This window comes from Oryzias latipes, chromosome 10, assembly GCF_053564925.1.
Source record: "Oryzias latipes strain Hd-rR chromosome 10, Olatipes_Hd-rR_3.1".
Classification (NCBI taxonomy): Eukaryota; Metazoa; Chordata; class Actinopteri; order Beloniformes; family Adrianichthyidae; genus Oryzias; species Oryzias latipes.
Window position 1 is genome coordinate 1,116,786 of NC_136246.1, and position 18,705 is coordinate 1,135,490.

At 43.4% G+C, this 18,705-nt stretch overlaps 1 protein-coding gene across 1 annotated transcript in view; it reads right to left on the reverse strand.

Moving 5' to 3' along the window:
* Positions 1 to 18,705, reverse strand: part of fgf2 (fibroblast growth factor 2) — a 36,636-nt gene that overhangs the window by 2,167 nt on the left and 15,764 nt on the right. The gene's annotated exons all lie outside the window — the stretch shown is intronic.

Consider the following 18,705-nt stretch of genomic DNA (forward strand, 5'->3'; position numbering starts at 1 on the left):
GAGCCACACAAATCCTTTTAATCATGCAAGCTGTTAGAAATACTGAACTCAATCAGTACAATGAAATCAACTAAATTTTCTTTCCTTGTTTTGTGTCTGGTAAATCAGTAAAATACAATATAGTTTTTCTAAGCAACTTTTGAGACACAATTTACATGGATCATTCGTTCATTCATTTTCTATACCGTTTTTCCCTTTCGGGGTCATGGGGATGCCGGAGCCTGTCCCGGCCACTTATGGGCGAAGGCAGGGGACGCCCTGGACAGGTCGCCAGTCTGTCGCAGGGTAGAATATCCACAATCACACACCCATTCACTCTCACACTCACACCTATGGTCAATTTAGAGTTGCCAATCAACCTATGAAGCATGTTTTTGGATGGTGGGAGGAAGCTGGAGACCCCGGAGAGAACCCACGCATGCACGGGGAGAACATGCAAACTCCACACAGAAAGGTCCCCTATTGATGTTGTTTTTCATGTCCCCCAGCCGGGACTTGAACCAGGGGCCTTCTTGCTGTGAGGCAAGAGCGCTAACCACTGCGCCACCATGCAGCCCTGGTTTATCCATATGAAATCTATACCTAGGGTGTATGCAGACTGGAAAAATCCTCTGTTCTGGATTGAGTCCGCTTAATTTGGTCCAGGTTGAGTCCCGAACCTTGCATTTGGTCTGTTTTCAGGCTCGCATCAAGCGGACCATTCTGTTATAGCAGGGCGCAAAAAGTGGGCATGCAGCATATGCGCCGCATAGGGGTGCTGGTCAAAGCGGACGGCAAACCGAAGTTGTGAAAATTATTTATAGTCCGAATTTTTTAATTTCACAGCTGTTTGTGCACATATATTTACATGATATGATCAGTAACAGAAGCACAGCTGCTCCTCCTTCATTCAGGTCTCGTATAGAGAGCGCTTATATGAGTGTGCGTCTGATTGTTTTATTTGAATTGTGTGATAATCTGATGACGGCACGCTTTAAATGGAAAGGCAAAAGAAAAAACAATCTGGAGCTCAACAGAAAACGCAAGAGGGAGAGAGATGTGGTGTGAATGAAGAAAAGCTTTTCTAAATGGTTGAGAGACAGCAGGTATGCTAGCAGTGGTAAAAACAGGCTTGAAAACATTCAGGCTATAGTAAAATGGTCACGTGTCTTGCAGCTGTACTGATTTACAGAATCAGGATTTACAGAATCAGTAATCATGAAAATAAAGGGTTTTGTTTGTACTGATTTTGTTTCAGACGGACATACATAATTTCTTTAATAAACAACACTGACAAAACACTGAAAATTTTTTATCAAATGACTGTAAGAGCACTAAATAATGATATACGCTGCTCCTATGTGTGTGTGTGTGTTTTTTTTTGGGGGGGGGGGGGGCTTTTTTACGTGGCCGCATGCCCCCTATGAAATTAGGTAGTTGCGCCCAATGAGTTATATCACTAGAGGAGACATCACGTGGTTCCTCATGGGAGGAGAGCACCGCCATCTTGGTGAGGTCAAGTTACTGCTGCAGTGAATGCATGTGAACACATTTTTTGCATAATGCCAGTTCATTGTGCGGGTTTCAACTGCCAAAATCAGATAAATTAGTCCATGAAGGAGGTAGGTGTATCATTTCACAGATAAATATTTTAATTTTTTTCTTTTAAGGCTGCAGGGACTTCATTAATAGAACAAATGTTGACATGCATGATGCTGCAGGGCTGTTATCAACATGCTGCATGATGTACATTTATTTTGCTTTCAATATAAATGTACATTTTATTTTGCTAAACCTGTGTACAGCATACTAGGCTATTATAGTAATACAGATTTATACATTTCTGATTCAGTGACTGAACTTTTCTTGCAGGTTTCCAATGGATTCAGACTTAGGGAAAAAGTGGGCCTTAGCTATCAAAAGAGTTAACCCAGATGGATCACTGTGGTACCAACTAGTAATACAGTCTGGCTGTTCAAAACATTTGTGGAAACAGATTTTGATAAGAGGCCAGACTGTCTTTTTTAGGGTAAATCTATTGTTCACTTTTGGACTTCTTTTGAATATTATTATTATTACTTTTATTATTATTATTACTATTATTATTAACAATAATCATAATATAATTATTTTTATTATTATTTATTGACTTATTATTTATTTATTGTTATTAATTGTTTGTATTGACTTACTATTGATTTATTATTATTATTATTATTGACTTATTGTTGGGTTTTTCTAAATAATTTAAATTACATGTCAAAGAGGTCTAAAACTTCTAAATGTTTAGAAATTAATTTTAAAAATTCTTTCTAATAATTTTTTTATTTGTAAGAAGTCCTGCAACAATGCATTTTCATTCAAGTTTGAGCTTTTAAGGCTGACTGTTTCTCTTCTTTAATAACAACAAATTTATGTATCTATATATATATTATATACATAAAATATAATATATTTATATATATATGTATAAATATATTTAAATCAAAAAATATATACAGTTTATAAAAGCTACTTAGACACCACTAAAAGCAATAGAAATCGTTGTCATGTGGGAGTTGTTGTTGTTTGGCGCTCCGCCACCGTCGGCCAGGCTTCTAAAGCGGACGTGTCTACTCTAGTGATATAACTCATTGGTTGCGCCCCTGTGTTATGGACCAAAGCTTGCACACAAAACCACATGACTAAAGATCTAATCAATCATTGGCCAGGAACTACGAGTGCGGGTCAAAACAACAAAAAGACAGCTCCGCTGCACTTCACAATCCTTATTGTCGCAGTTAGCTTATTAAAACTTTATATGTGGATTACCAGTTTTCTTTTTTTTTCTTTTTTCAACTTGTTCTGTCCAACAACAGATGAGAGCTGAGGACAATTTGTGTTGGACAAGTTTAACTATTACAAAAAGAGGTTATGTATCTTTGGATAACCAGGGTTTATATTTTTATAAACCCTTTTTTGTTTTGTGTTTTTTTAATGTTTTTTTTAATCAAATTGTATTTATTTGTTACATTTTTTGTTTTAAATCTGTTTTTTCTTTTCTTTTTTTAACAGCGGGAAAAAATGTGAAAAGGTGGTAGGTAGAAGAAAATGAAAAAAAAGAGAGAAGGGGAGAAAGTAGGGGGAGTTGTTAATTTGAATAGGTTATAATTTTAAGCTTCCTAACATTTATGCTAGATCTGCTTGAAATGTTACATTCAAGAATGAAAATCTGACACTAAGATAAGTTGACGATATCTGTCCATCAATACACTGTGGGTTAGGAGGAGGGATAAAGTAGACACGGAGCAGTGTGACAGTGTGCACATGGGGGTGGAGATGCACGCACGCTGTCGAAGTGAACCATGTGATCATTAGGGGAACCAGATCCTCCCCTGCCAGACCAGGAGAGAGGGGGGGGATCCCCGGACAAAGAGCACCCCCGGCGACGGGACCCACACAGGCAGAGCTCATCCACCCAGCCAGGTGCAGAGGAGGCCTCCCTACAGGGGGCCCTCCGGCACCAGGGAGCATAGGCTTCTCCGCTGTAGCAGTTCGGTAGCCATTGGGGCCATCATGCACCAGACACCATGACGCAGGCCAAGGACGAAGCCAGGACCCAGAGGACTCAGGAGGTCTGCATCTACGTATGTGCACTTCTAGGTACTTGCAGCTGGGCATCCTATCCCCACATTCCCCATTGAAATAGATGGGCTGAAGGTTGGACTTCTTCCTCCTGAAGTCAATAATTAGTTCTTCTGCCTTGGAGATATTGAGGACCAAGTTGTTGTCTGCACACCACCCCACCAGCTTGCGGACTTCATAGGCAAGGCAAGGCAAGGCAAGTTTATTTGTATAGCACAATTCGTACACAAAGTAATTCAAGGTGCTTCACAAAACAGAAATATGCATTAAAATCACAATACATCATAGAAATAATCAACGTAAAATTTACTTTAAAAGAAAAGAAAAAAAAATTGGTAACACTTTATATTAAGATTCCTTAACAAGCTTTGTTAACACATTAACAAACATTATAAATGAATTGATAGGGTGTTAGTAAGACATTTATTGGTACAATAAGTCTAATAAGGTTTATTAAATTACTTAGTTAACACATTTACAATCATTATTAGGATGTTTTCAAGATGCTAATGATACATTTACTGATATTATAGGTGCCTAACAAATGTGTCAGTGTTAATAAGCTTAATAAGATTTATTAACAACCTTTGTTAACAAATTAAGAAGTATTATTATTGTTTAGGGTTCTAGTAAGATATTTATTAGCATTATAGACGCCTGACACAAGCCTAAGTGTTCATAAGCTTAATAAGTTTTATTAACTAACTTAACAAATTAATAGGCTTTATTAATGTGTCAGATGCTAATAAGATATTTATTAGCATTATAGATGTCTTGCAAATACATGAAAGTGTTAATAAGATTTATTAACATCTAAAATCAGACCATTGTCTTCTAAATCCATATTACTAAACTGCTTATAAGCTTTACAAATGTATTAATTAACTTTGTTAATAGTTTATTAATTGTTTTGCAGCACCTCATCTAAAGTGTGGACGTTTTTTACCACAAACAACCCCAAAGCATAAAGATTGTAAAAAGAACTTTATGACATTAAAACAGACTAAACATACACAAATCGTTCTGTAAAAGATATATAATAATTTAATTCAGACAAATAATTTTTTTTTAAAAACATATACTGGTGTTGGATGACTGGCATCATAGCTAATAGGATAAAGTATTAGCATGATCTATCCTGAGTGAAACATTCATTGCAAATCCCATCACCAGGAGACAGTTCTCTGCATTCAATGCCAACAGCATTCAACCACTGTTGCCTTGCTTCAAAGTCCACAAGAAAGTTGCACAAGCCAGTGATTTTTGAAGAACGAAGACAATAAACCTACAGGAGCCATGCTAAAGCTAACACGCTAACCTGCCCATCTTTGATTTTGAATCAAAGATGGGCAGGTTAACTAATGTCACCATTGGCTAATGAATCTGTCAATCAAACTCATCAGCAAAACAGGCGTGCTCACTTTCAGCCAATTGAATGGCCTCTTAGACTTTGCTTTCACACAGGTGACGAAAAAAGCCCCGCCCATCTTTGATTCTGCACCGGTCGGTCGTTAGCGTGTTAGCTTTAGCATGGCTCCTGTAGGTTTATTGTCTTCGTTCTTCAAAAATCACTGGCTTGTGCAACTTTCTTGTGGACTTTGAAGCAAGGCAACAGTGGTTGAATGCAGTTGGCATTGAATGCAGAGAACTGTCTCCTGGTGATGGGATTTGCAATGAATGTTTCACTCAGGATAGATCATGCTAATACTTTATCCTTATTAGCTATGATGCTAGTCATCCAACACCAGTATATGTTTTTTTTTTTTAAATTATTTGTCTGAATTAAATTATTATATATCTTTTACAGAACGATTTGTGTATGTTTAGTCTGTTTTAATGTCATAAAGTTCTTTTTACAATCTTTATGCTTTGTGGTTGTTTGTGCTAAAAAACGTGCACACTTTAGATGAGGTGCTGCAAAAAAATTAAAAAACTATTAACACTTTCAGGTATTTGCAAGACATCTATAATGCTAATAAATATCTTACTAGCATCTGACACATTAATAAAGCCTATTAATTTATTAAGTTAGTTAATAAAACTTATTAAGCTTATGAACACTTAGGCTTGTGTCAGGCATCTATAATGCTAATAAATATCTTACTAGAACCCCAAACAATAATAATACTTCTTAATTTGTTAACAAAGGTTGTTAATAAATCTTATTAAGCTTATTAACACTGACACATTTGTTAGGCACCTATAATATCAGTAAATGTATCATTAGCATCTTGAAAACATCCTAATAATGATTGTAAATGTGTTAACTAAGTAATTTAATAAACCTTATTAGACTTATTGTACCAATAAATGTCTTACTAACACCCTATAAATTCATTTATAATGTTTGTTAACGTGTTAACAAAGCTTGTTAAGGAATCTTAATATAAAGTGTTACCAAAAAATTGAAAATTGATTTAAAAATAAAGGAAGGAAAGAAAGTGCAGATAGGACCTTTCAGTCATATACACGGCTAAACAGAAATGTTTTAAGTCTAGATTTGAACATGTACACAGAAGAGGCCTGTCTTACGACTTCAGGGAGGCTGTTCCAGATTTTAGCTGCAGAATATTGAAACGCTGATTCCCCTTGTTTAGTTCTGACTCTGGGAATCAACAGGAGGCCGGCCCCTGAGGTCCTCAGAGTACGAGATTGTTCATATGGCACCAACATGTCAGAGATGTACTTTGGTGCTCGGCCATGGAGAGACTTGTACACAAGCAGAGCTGCTTTGCAGTCTATTCTTTGAGGTACAGGGAGCCAGTGCAGAGACCTGAGCACAGGACTAATGTGATCATACTTCCTGGTTCTGGTCAGGACTCCAGCAGCAGCATTCTGGATGTACTGAAGCTGTTTTACAGCTCATTTGGAGAGGCCGGTGAGCAGGCCGTTACAGTAGTCTAACCTACTGGAGACAAATGCATGAATAAGTATCTCCAGGTCTGGCTTTGACACTATGTTTTTGATTTTGGCAATGTTTTTCAGATGGTAAAATGCCGCTGATGTTACTGACTTGATATGGCTGTTACAGTTCAGGTCAGAGTCCATGAAAACCCCTAGATTTCTCACTTGATTTGAGGGTTTAAGAGACAGAGAATGAAGGTATAGCTGCTGACACTTTCTCTTTTTTTCTGTGGGCCAAAAATAATAACTTCGGTCTTGTTTGAGTTTAGCTGGAGAAAGTTGTTCTGCATCCACGCACTGATCTGTTGGAGGCAGTGGCTGAGTGAATCCACCGGCCCATATTCACCTGTTGCCAGTGACACATAGATCTGAGTATCATCTGCATAGTTGTGATAAGATATGTTATTACTGCGTATTAACTGCCCTAGTGGCAGCATGTAGAGGTTGAACAGAAGGGGTCCCAGGATCGATCCCTGGGGCACACCACAAGTCAAGGCCATGTAGTCTGAGACACAACTCCCAATTTCAACAAAATATTTCCTGTCTTCCAGATAAGACTTGAGCCAACTTAGGGCAGATTCAGAGATGCCAACCCAGTCTTGGAGTCTGTGCAAAAGGATCCCATGATCAACAGTATCAAAGGGAGCACTCAGGTCTAGCAGGATTAAGACAGTGACTTTGCAAACATCAGTGTTCAGGCGGATGTCGTTGGTTACCTTGATAAGAGAAGTTTCTGTGCTATGATGGGGTCTAAAACCTGACTGAAAAACATTAAATGAATTGTTTAATAAGAGAAAATCAATGAGCTGTTGGTAGACAACTTTTTCAAGGACTTTTCCTAAAAATGGCAGATTAGAGATAGGTCTGTAATTATTCAGTACAGTGGGATCAAGACCGCTCTTCTTCAGGAGAGGTTTAATGACTGCAGTTTCTAAGGCCTCTGGGATATTCCAGATTGAAGAGACATGTTAACTATTTGACTAATTGATGGCAACACACTGTTCAGGACAGACTTTAGAAATCTAGTGGGTAACACATCAGGGCAGCATGTAGACGAGCTCAGACGGGTGATGGTCTCTTGGACAGTTTGGTCAGTGACAGGTACAAAGTGAGTCAGCTTAGAGTGAGTAGGTGGCCGTTCGATAGTTATATGTGTTGTGGAGTTGATGGCTTTTTTAATGCCCTGAACCTTGTCATTAAAAAATAAAGCAAACTCAATACATTTAGGTGTGCAAACCAGTTCTATTGGTAGCTGGGTTGGAGGGTTAGTTAATCTGTTTACTGTTGTGAACAGGACACGAGAGTTGCTGCTGCAACTTCCAATGATTTCAGAGAAGTACCTTTCCCTTGTTCTGCATAAGATCTGGTTGTAAGCGTACAACTCCCCCTTATACATTCCATAATGAACCTGGAGTTTTGACTTGCGCCACTTTCGCTCATCTCTGCGGCACTGTTGTTTCTGTGCCCTGACTAGATCATCGTTCCTCCAGGGAGCTTTCTGTCTATGTTTTCTCAATTTAACCTTCATAGGGGCAATGGCATCCAGAACATTCAAGATGCTAGAAGTAACAGAATTCAGCATTTCATCAACATTGGCACCAGAGGCGTTTTCAGGGTTTATCATTTCTACAAACTGTGCCCTAGTGCTCTCATTTATTTGTCTCCTTTGGACAACTGCAGGGCCAGGCGGTGGTTTGGGAGCAACAGACAGGTCAAAGAATACACAGAACTGACATTGTAAATATTAACCCCCTTTGTGATGAGCAGGTCCAGAGTGTGCCCTCTGCTGTGGGTGGGGCAACTTACATGCTGAATTAGACCAAAGGTTTCAAGGACAGCGTTGAGCTCTTTTGCATTTCTGTCATTGACATTATCAACATGAACATTAAAATCACCTGTAATGACTAGACCATCAAAGTCTGTGGACACAACTGAGAGCATTTCAGTGAAATCATCAATGAAACTTTGGCTGTGCTGAGGAGGTTTGTACATGACTATTCAGAGTAAGGGAGGAGTTTGTTTTAACTCAATCTTAAAGGACACATACTCAAATGATGAAAACACACCAAATGATAGTCTGCGGGTTGCAAGATTATCTCTAAACAGTGCAGAAACGCCTCCACCCTTTTTATTTTCTCGTATTTCCGATACATGTTTGTAGTTGGGGGGAGTTGATTCGACTAGAACTATGTTTCCTGTGTTTTTGTCAAGCCATGTTTCAGTTAAAAACAAAAACTCAAGATTAAAAGAAGAGATAAGATTATTGATTAAAAATGATTTGTTGCATAAAGATCTGACATTGAGTGCAGCAAGTTTGAGATTAGTTTCCTTGGGACTGGTCAAAACCTTCTTGCAAGGGATATCAACTAGATTTCTTTGATTGGACAGTCTAACTGCCCTTTTTTGCATTCTACGTGGTGCAACTACAGGTATAGCACCAGAAGGAAGCTGTTCATCACAGGGCCCCAGTTTGACATAACCTTTCCTAGGACACTGGGGGCCCATTTCATCCTAGCTCTGGGGGATAGCACGTCTAGAGGCGCGCAGGGGAGGTCGAGTTGAGGGTAGTTTGGGTGATGGACCAGGAGGAGCGGGAGCTGGACGGGATTTGGGTGAACGACGGAGGGGGCGTGTTGGAGGGGCTTTGGATGAAGGACGTGTTGGAGGAACTTTGGGTGAAGGATAAGGAGGGGGCGCTGGAGGGGTAGGAGAGCTCCTGTGTGGTGTGAGGCTCACAGGTGTTAGGGTAGCCATCTTAATTCCTGACTTAATGAGGCTATCAAAATGGCTAGGTAGGGCCATGGGTGAAAGTGGGGGGGACGAAAAGGAAAGCGAGTCTTCACTGGGAGTAGATGTAACAGGGGGCGCCCACAGCTGGTCAGACGGTGGTATTTCTGGGGCCAAATCTGGTGGTTGTTGTTGTGGTTCTGCGGCTGGGTCCTTAGCTGGCAGTGGTTGTTGTGATGCTGGTGCAGCTGAGTCCTTAGATGGAGGTGGTTGTGGTGCTGGTGCTGCCGTATCCAAGTCTTTGACCGGTGGTGGTGGTGGAGGTAGTTGTTGTTGCCGTTGTGCTGTGGTTCCTGGGACACTGGCTCGGTCCTTCCTTACTGCCTTTTCAGGGCCTTGGCCTCTTTGCCCCAGAGCGTGGAGGAGGTTCTTCACTAACTCTCTTGCTCCACCTCTGTTCAGGTGTGGGCCTCTTCCCATGAATAGGTCCTTTCGTTTCCAGAATGTATTGAAGTTCTCAATGTAATGGAATCCTCTGGAAGCACACTCTCTGGAGAGCCAATTGTTCAGCTGAAACAGACGGCTGAACTTGAGTGACACCCCATCGATGTTAGGAAGAGGTCCACTGATGAATGCTTCAACCTCTAACGTTCAGATTGTTCTTTTTTGATATCGACAGCACCTACATGGATGATTATTCGTTTGACTCCTTGGTACAAGACTTTAGGTAAGAGTCCTGTAATCACTGGAACAGTAGAACTTGGGCAACATAAAGTTTGCATTCTTCTGTGGCTGACTCCACTGATAGCGTCATCTCCAAGCAGCAGCGTATCTCTGACCTTGACGTTTGGCACAGATTTTCTTTCTGCCTGTGCTTTGTTGCCAACATTATGACTCCTATTCTGTGGTCCAATTTCACTTTGTTCTTTAACATCACATTGTGTTAGGGGTAAAAATCTGTTTGTGAGCTTTATTTCGGATGTTCTGTCTGAGTTACTGAGAGTTACTGAGACCCATCTTGAACAGTGTAGTAAATTCTGTGAAGAGTTTTAAAATGGATTAGCTGCAGATTTGGACTTTTTGTCAGTTTAAAGGTGTTTAGACAAAGTTCTGACCAAAAGCTTTCATCTGTGCTGATGCTCAAATCCGCATCCCATTTTGTTGTCGGAAGTGAAATATTATTATCTAAATTACATAAAAGTTTGTATATTTTGGAGAGAGTTTTATTCATTGAGAAATTGATCAGAGTGGTAACTACATCTGGTAGCTTTAAATCGTTGTCTCTGTATTTAAACTTTTTAGTAATAATTGATTTAAGTTGCTGATATTCCAAGAAGTTATTTATTCCATGTTTGTCTTGAAGTTCCTGGGGAGTTATGAATCTTCTATCAATAATTATGTGCTCTAGTTGTTTTATGCCCCCTGCTTGCCAAGCTGGGAAGTGGATAATTTTTTTGTTTATGAGGATGTCTGGGTTGTTCCAGATGGGTGTCATTTTGCACGGTTGAATTGAGGATTTTGATATTTTGAGAAAATTCCCACCAGGCTGTTAAAGTGGCATTTATATTAATACTTTTGAAACAATCCTGTTTTTTTACTGTTTGGCTAATAAATGGAAGATCTGACAGGTTGATCTTTCCACATAACGCCTGTTCCAAGTCTAACCATGAGTTGGTTTCTGGATTATTTTTGAACCATTTTAAGATGTATTGTAATCTATTTGCAAGAAAGTAATTGTGGAAGTTAGGTAATTCTAATCCTCCACAGCTTTTTGCAGATTTTAAAGTTTTTAGACTAATTCTTGCAGGTTTATTGTTCCATAAAAAGCTTGATATGGATGAGTCTAATGTTTTGAACCATTTTAATGGCGGTTGTGTGGGAATCATTGAGAAGAGATAATTAACTTTGGGTAAGATTTTCATTTTTACTGTGGCTACCTTGCCCATAAGGGACAGAGGCAGGTTGGTCCAGCGTGTTAGATCGTCCTGTATGTTTTTCAGTAATGGGGTGTAGTTTAGCTGCACCAGTTCTGATAGTTTGGGGGGAAAAATTGATACCTAGATATTTGATATTTCCTGATTTAACTGGTATTGTGAGTCTTTTCTCCGCATTATTGTTCAGTGGTAATAAAACAGACTTATTCCAATTAATGGAATAGTCTGATATAGAGGAGAATTCATTAATGATTGTTGCCATTTCATTTACAGAATGTAAATTACTTAAAAACAGTAATATGTCATCTGCATAGAGACTAATTTTATGATGGCTGTGTTTGGTTTTAATTCCTTTAATGCTCTCATTCTGTCTTATTGCTGCAGCTAGAGGCTCAATAAATATAGCAAAAAGAGAAGGAGAGAGTGGGCAACCCTGTCTGGTTCCTCTTCCAAGAAAAAACCTGTTGGAAGTCTGTTTATTAGTTCTAACTGATGCATTGGGGTTGTGATATAATATTTTGATCCAATTGATGAATGATTCTCCAAACCCAAACTTATGGAGGGCAGCAATAAGGAACTTCCAGTTTACTCTGTCAAAGGCTTTTTCAGCATCCAGTGATAGTATAGTCATTTCCTGGTTTTTGATGGTGGCAAAGTCTATTATGTTAACGAGTCTGCGGACATTGTCATCCGAGTGTCTGCCTTTGATGAATCCAGTTTGATCAAAGTCAATTATGTGAGGAGTGACTTTTTCTATTCTCTGTGCTAGTGCTTTGCAGATAATTTTTACATCTGCATTAATTAAAGAAATGGGGCGATAGCTTGAAGGACTCGTGGGGTCTTTGTCTGGTTTTAGAAGGAGGATAATGTTGGCGGAGTTCATGTTAGGTGGTAGAGATTGGCTTTCATTGATAAAATTTACCGTATTTTAAAATGTTGGTGCCAGTTGTTCCCAGAATTCCTTATAAAACTCTGCAGGAAAGCCGTCAGGCCGTGGTGCTTTACCATTAGGCATAAGTAACAGAGCTTCATGAAGCTCAGACAACGAGAGCGGAGAGTCTAAGTTTGTGATTTGATCTTCGTTTAACCTGGGCAGGTTTACATTGTTGAGAAATGAGTTGATGCTTTGTTCTGATGGATTGATCTGTGGAGTGTATAAGTTTTGATAAAAGTCTTTAAACGCATTATTAATTTTTACCGGGTCATGGGTGACATTCCCTGTTTGGTCCATAATCGAAGTGATTGTTGATTTTTCTTTATTAATTTTAAGCTGATTAGCTAGAAATTTGCCACATTATTTGAGTTTTCATATCTTTTCAGTCGAAGCCTTTGTATCTGGAATTGTGTTTGTTTATTGATGATGTCATTTAAATGCACCTTTAAATTTTTCAGGTCGCCCAGTATGTGTTCCTGTGCAGAAGCAGCATAAGCAGTCTCCAGGGTTTTGATTTTATTTTCTAGTTCTAATAAATCTGCTTTCTCTTTGCGTTTTTTATGCGTTTGAATAAGAGATGATTTTCCCTCTCATGACTGCTTTTCTGTTTCCCAAAGAACATTTGGTGATATTTCAGAAGTATTGTTGAATTCTAAGAAGGTTGCACACTCTTTTTTAAAGAATTCAATAAATTCCTGTTCTTTTAACAGAGACGTATTAAACCTCCAGGTTGAACCCGAGGGTGTGGATATTTCCCTGAAAATATTTACAGAAACTGGTGCATGGTCACTGATAATAATGGATAAATGCTGGAACTTTGGATATCTTTTAAAAGAGATTTACTGACTAATAAATAATCTAAACGAGAGTGTGAATGGTGAACTGGAGAAAAAAAGGTGAACCCCTTAGCGTTTGGATGACATGAGCGCCAAGCGTCGCATGAGCACCAAGCGTCGCATGAGCGCCAAGCGTCGCACTGAGCGCCAAGCGTTGCAACACTCCTCATGTATACTTGGTGATGGTAGAGGCGTGGCTGCTGGTTTGCACCTATGGTCCCTCTGACCATCACCGGGACATTCATACACATTCACACACCAGTGGAGCCACACTGGAGGCAGGGAGGGGGAAGTGACTTGCCCAAGGGCACAACGACAGTTGACTGGGGGGATCAAACCGCCGACCCATCGATCATTGGACGTCCTCATTGGAGGAGCTCAACCTCCTGAGCCACTGCCGCCCATGTCTCTGCCAGCACTGCTTCTCTACTTGTACTGTACACTGATTTTCTTGCCCGTCAGAGAAATCAACATCATGGATCCCATAGGAACTTCCAGCTCAGCCACTCTAACTGCATTACCTTGTATTGGTCCACATCTCTGCCACATCCCCAGAGTTTCAGCTGAGCTGTCAACCACAGCATGCTAGCCAACATCGCCGCCACCTCCGCTCCCCATGAGCACACTGCTGTCAGCTTTGGCTTGCTCAACACCCGCTCACTCATGGACAATTGACATTTAATCCATGAACTCCTCACCGATAACAAACTGGATTTCCTCTAAAATTCCTAAAAAAAACTCACCAAAATATTTTGGGGACTTTATAAATATGTCTTGCTTCTGTCACAGCGCTGATCAAAATCATCAATGACCTGCTACAGATTCTGAACTCCTATGATGTCTGGACTCTTCTGGTGTGAATCAAAAATACAACATCAACAAGTGGTGAAAACTCATCGTTATCCCCATTACTGTTCAGTCTTTACATCAGAGATGTCAAACTCATTTTCACCAAGGGCCACATCAGCATAGTGTCTGTCCTCAAAGGGCCAGATATAACTTATACATTTAACTAAATAATGAAAAAATAAATGTAACTATTCCTTAATGTTAAATAACTCATTGTTTGTTTATTACTACGTTTTAAAGTGAGAATCATAGTTGCATATAAAACATATGTTTACCTGTTACACTAGCATAAATCCTTTTAAATTTCAGGTTAGGTTATATGGACAGTGTTTGAGTCCTAATGTATAGTTGCTCAATCCAATATTTCAAGTCTTATTCCCCCTAGATATGAATAAATACACACCAATTTTTATTTTTTATTTTAAGAAATTAAAAACTTTTATGCTCTTGCGGGCCACATAAAATGACATGTGTCATGTCTCGTCAAGTTTCCTGTTGTCTCGTGTGGGGTTTCCTGTTTTGTTTTGAAAGTCTAACCTACCTCTCGTTCCAGACCTTCCCCTTCCTGCTGTGTCTGCTCCCCACACCTGTGTCTGCCTCATCATCCCTGATCATTCCCACCTTTGCCTCCCCTCCTCATGTATTTATAGCCTGTGTTTCCCTTTGTCCTGTGCCTGTTTGTCATGTGCTTTCACCTGCCAAAGCTAGCTTCTCTCTTGATTCAAGAAATTAAACCCTTAAGCTCTGCATCTGAGTCCAGTCCTGAGTTCTGCCTTGTCAGTACAAACAGGCCAGAATGGACTCAGCAGAGAGCAGTAGTTTAACATCCATCCTGCAACGCCTGGAAGCCCGCCTTTCTCAACAGGAGGACTTCCAGAAGGCCCTGGCGTCTCATATGGTTCAGGTCTCTACCCAAGTTCAAGACCTCCGTTCAAGTTCCCCCTGGACAATCCCTCCTCCAGGACCCTCTGCTTCCATCCCAGTCCCTCCTACCTCCATGCCTGTCAGGAGCCAGGAAATCAAGCTCGCCCCTCCCGATCGTTACTCTGGAGAACCTGGACTGTGTAAGCCCTTCCTCACTGATTGTTCTATTCATTATGAACATTCACCCCATGCCTTCGTTTCTGACAGAGCCAGAATCGCCTTCATGATCTCCCATCTAGCGGGGAGGGCTTGTGCATGGGCCATGGCTGAGTGGGCTCGTGACTCCCCGCTCTGCTCATCTCTCATCGCCTTCCAGGAGGCGCTTCAGAACACTTTCGACCCGGTGTCAACCAGCCGGGATAAAGCCCGTGAGCTCACCATCATACGCCAAGGGGGGGACTCTGTCTGCGATTACGCCATCCGATTCCGCACCCTAGCAGCCGAGAGCGGGTGGAACTCGGTGGCGCTGTATGATGTCTTCATGAAAGGGCTGGCTCCGCGCATTCAGGAGCAGCTCATTCCGTTGGATTTACCTCAGGGTCTCGACTCTCTGATCGCTCTCGCCATCCGCACGGATAACCGACTCCGTGAACTCGTCTCCCGACGCGGCAGCGGATCATCAGGAGGCGGGTCTTCTCGCGGGGCTGAATCCGCGGAAAGACGAAACCACCGCCGATTCTCAGCCGACCCGCATCCCTCCGTCACGGCGGACAGCTGTGAAGAGCCCATGCAGGTGGGAAGGACACGACTTTCGGCGGAGGAACGACAGCGACGCCTGCAGGAGGGCCGGTGCTTCTACTGTGGGGAGATTGGTCATCCCGTTTTCTCCTGCCCCGTGAAAAAACCAGCAACGGTGAGTCAGATCTCCGCTATGGACGGACGCACACGGAGCCTCACGTCATTAGTGGTGACCCACCACGGCTCCTCCACAGCTCTCGTAGCTCTCATTGACTCCGGGGCTGATGTCAGCCTAATGGACTGGAAGCTGGCAGTCAGCTTAGGTCTTAAGCCACAGCCTCTGGACAGACCCATCCAGGCCCGGGGCCTCCATGGGAGGGGTCTTTTTAATATCACTCATGTCTCAGAACCCCTCAAACTGTCCATAGGAAACCATTCAGAAATCATGTCTTTCCACCTGTTTGAGGGCTCCTCTAGGAAGCTGGTTCTGGGATTTCCTTGGCTGCGCGAGCACAATCCCCGGGTGGACTGGGCGACCGGGAAAATACTAGAATGGGGGCCAGGATGTGACGGACACAAAAGTCCCCATGCTGCAGGTAAACGAACCATCATAGACAATAACCCTGTTCCTGTTCGTTCTGCTCCAGGTCCAGAGGCCCCTGACCTGAGCACAATACCCTCATGTTACCATCATCTGTCTGAGGTCTTCAATAAATCCCGGGCTCTGAGCCTTCCACCCCATCGCCCCTATGACTGCGCCATCGACCTGGTTCCGGGATCCATCATTCCTAAAGGACACCTGTATTCAATCTCAGCTTCGGAACGCCAGGCGCTTAATAAATACATTGACGAATCTCTGGCAGCGGGTCTCATTCGTCCATCCTCATCCGCAGCTGGTGCCGGGTTCTTCTTTGTCGGAAAGAAGGATGGGACCCTTCGACCCTGCATAGATTACAGCGCGCTCAACAACATAACCGTCAAAAACAGATATCCGTTGCCGCTCATGTCCTCTGTTTTCGACCAGCTCCAGCAAGCCAGGGTGTTTACTAAGCTCGATCTCCGTAACGCCTATCATTTGGTCAGGATCAGAGAGGGGGACGAGTGGAAAACAGGGTTCAACACCCCAAGAGGCCACTATGAATACCTGGTCATGCCCTTTGGACTCCCTAACGCCCCCGCCGTTTTCCAGGCCATGATCAATGATGTCCTCAGGGACTTCTTGGATCATTTTGTGTATGTTTATTTGGATGACATCTTGATTTACTCCCCGGACCTGGACTCTCATGTCTCCCATGTCTCCGCAGTCCTCCAGCGACTTCTAGATAACCACCTTTACGTCAAAGCCGAAAAGAGTGAGTTCCACGTTTCCACCGTCACCTTCCTAGGTTTTGTTGTGTCAGCAGGGGCGGTAAAGATGGATCCAGCCAAGGTCAGCGCAGTCAGGGACTGGCCGACACCTGACAGCCGAAAGAAGCTGCAGCAGTTCCTAGGCTTTGCGAACTTTTATAGACGCTTTATCCGGGGTTTTAGCTCCATTGCAGCACCCCTCCATGCCCTCACGTCCCCACGGGTGCAGTACCGGTGGACGCCTGCGGCTGAGACCGCTTTCCGGGCGTTGAAACGCCGCTTCACATCAGCTCCACTGCTCATTATGCCTGATCCACACCGTCAGTTCATCGTGGAGGTTGACGCCTCCAATGAAGGGTTGGGGGCCGTCCTATCACAGCGGTCGGAGCTGGATGGGAAGGTCCATCCCTGTGCGTTCCTGTCCCGGCGCCTCTCGCAGGCTGAACGCAACTACGACATCGGCAACCGGGAGCTGTTGGCGGTCAAGGTGGCTCTGGAGGAGTGGCGGCACTGGCTGGAGGGTGCGGAGCACCCTTTCATTGTCTGGACCGATCATAGAAACCTTGAGTATATCAGGACTGCCAAGAGACTTAATGCTCGCCAGGCCCGATGGAGACTCTTTTTTGATCGTTTTTCTTTTTCCCTTTCTTACAGGCCGGGGTCCAAGAACGTGAAGCCGGATGCCCTGTCTCGTCAGTTCGACCCCGCGCCTGTTGCCAAAGAACCTGAACCTATTCTTCCACTGACTTGTGTGGTTGGAGCGGTGTCTTGGCAGATAGAATCTGAGGTAATGCGGGCTAACAGTGGGGTGCAAACGCCCAGTGGTTGCCCAAGGAATCGCCTATTTGTACCCCCGACACTGCGCTCTAGGGTGATCCACTGGGCCCACACCTCACTGCTTTCCTGTCATCCGGGAGTTAGGCGGACCATGCACGCCATCTCTCGGAGGTTCTGGTGGCCTCGCATGGAGCCGGAGGTCCGGGAGTACGTTTCTGCCTGTTCAGTCTGTGCCAGGAACAAGTCTTCCACCAGTCGTCGCATGGGGCTCCTACAACCCCTTCCTGTACCTTCCAGACCGTGGGCGGACATCTCCATGGACTTCGTCACCGGCCTTCCTGTCTCACGTGGTCACACAACTGTTCTTACGGTCGTGGACAGGTTCTCAAAGATGGTCAGGTTCATCGCCCTGCCTAGACTGCCTTCAGCTAAAGGCACGGCAGAGATCATCATGAACCAAATTGTGAGGTACCACGGTTTCCCGAAGGACATTGTGTCAGACCGGGGACCTCAATTCGTGTCCCGGTTCTGGAAGGAGTTCTGCCGGCTCATCGGTGCCACGGTCAGCTTGACCTCGGGTTACCATCCCGAATCCAATGGCCAGACTGAACGTCTCAATCAACAGCTGGAAACCGGCCTCCGGTGCTTGGTCTCTCAGAACCCCTCAACATGGAGCAGGCACTTGATCTGGGTTGAGTATGCGCACAACACCCTGCCCACCTCAGCTACCGGCATCTCGCCCTTCAAGTGTGTCTTCGGTTACGAGCCACCCCTGTTTGCAGCCTTGGAACCCGATGTTGCAGTTCCGTCGGTCCACGCCCTGGTCCGCCGCTGCCGTCGCATCTGGGAGGCTGCCCGGCAGGTCCTGGTTCGGCAACAGGACAGGGTCAAGGCAGCCGCTGACCGCCGAAGGCGTCCCGCTCCCACCTACCGTCCCGGTCAGAAGGTCTGGCTCTCGACCAAGGACCTCAACCTGCACGTTCCAAGTCGGAAATTGGCTCCAAGGTTCGTGGGTCCGTTTCCTGTCTCCAAGGTCATCAACCCAGCAGCGGTCCGCCTTCGGCTGCCCCGGTCCCTCCGGGTCCATCCCACATTCCATGTCAGCAAGGTGAAGCCGGTGGTGGACAGTTCCCTGATGCCTCCCTCGGAGCCACCCCCTCCGCCCAGAATGGTGGGGGGTGGTCCGGTGTAT